The sequence below is a fragment of the Mesitornis unicolor genome, unplaced genomic scaffold, assembly GCF_000695765.1.
Source record: "Mesitornis unicolor isolate BGI_N332 unplaced genomic scaffold, ASM69576v1 scaffold12472, whole genome shotgun sequence".
Classification (NCBI taxonomy): domain Eukaryota; kingdom Metazoa; phylum Chordata; class Aves; order Mesitornithiformes; family Mesitornithidae; genus Mesitornis; species Mesitornis unicolor.
The window spans coordinates 48,493-49,164 of record NW_010167280.1 but is presented as its reverse complement, the minus strand read 5'-3'; the positions used below and the strand labels follow the sequence as shown (position 1 = coordinate 49,164).

At 52.2% G+C, this 672-nt stretch overlaps 1 protein-coding gene across 1 annotated transcript in view; it reads left to right on the top strand.

Annotated features, from left to right (window-relative positions):
- RNF213 (ring finger protein 213) overlaps window positions 1–672 on the top strand; it is a gene marked incomplete at its 5' end in the record, with an annotated part of 51,961 nt that overhangs the window by 3,310 nt on the left and 47,979 nt on the right.

Here is a 672-nt window from a genome sequence, read left to right as displayed (position 1 = left end):
GGTATTAAAAACACAGAATTCTCAAGAGTTACTTTCCCCTCATCTCCTGTAGAAGATGGTAGCCTGTCTTGTCCCTTCTCTTCCTGATCGTTCTCCATTAACCAAGTGTAGCAGGAAGATGTTGGTGCTGGCTGCAGTGGAGGAGGTGACAAAGAATTTCTCTCCAACAAAAATAAACATTGTGTTGTTCCTTTTTTTTTTTTAATAGAAAAAGAAGAGGAGTAAATCAAAGAAGGGTTCTTCCAGCTCCAGGAAGCAGGACTCTCTGCCTTCGCTAAGCACAACGCCAGCTCAAGCCACAGAATTGCCCAATACCTGTGTTATTCCACAAGAATTGCAAACCCCGGGCAGCGAAGTAGCCAAACCAGGTGCTGATGTACTTGCTGGTGACAGTGGAGGCCCAGGTGAAAGCGACGAGGCGCTGGGTCACTTGGGGAAGCAAGCTGGAAGTCTGGGAGCGGATGCAGAAGGCAGCCACAGCAGTGTGGATGCGATGACCCAGCCAAAGCAAACCAGCGCGGTTAACGCGGCTGCCCCATCTCCAAGCTCTGCAACCCCGAAGGAGAAGGCGGTGGGAGGAAGTGCCACAGAGCGCAGGGATACGGCCAGGAGTGACGTGGGAAGGGGCAGCCGTGCCCCTGATGCCGGCCAGCTTCCAGAAACCAAACTGGA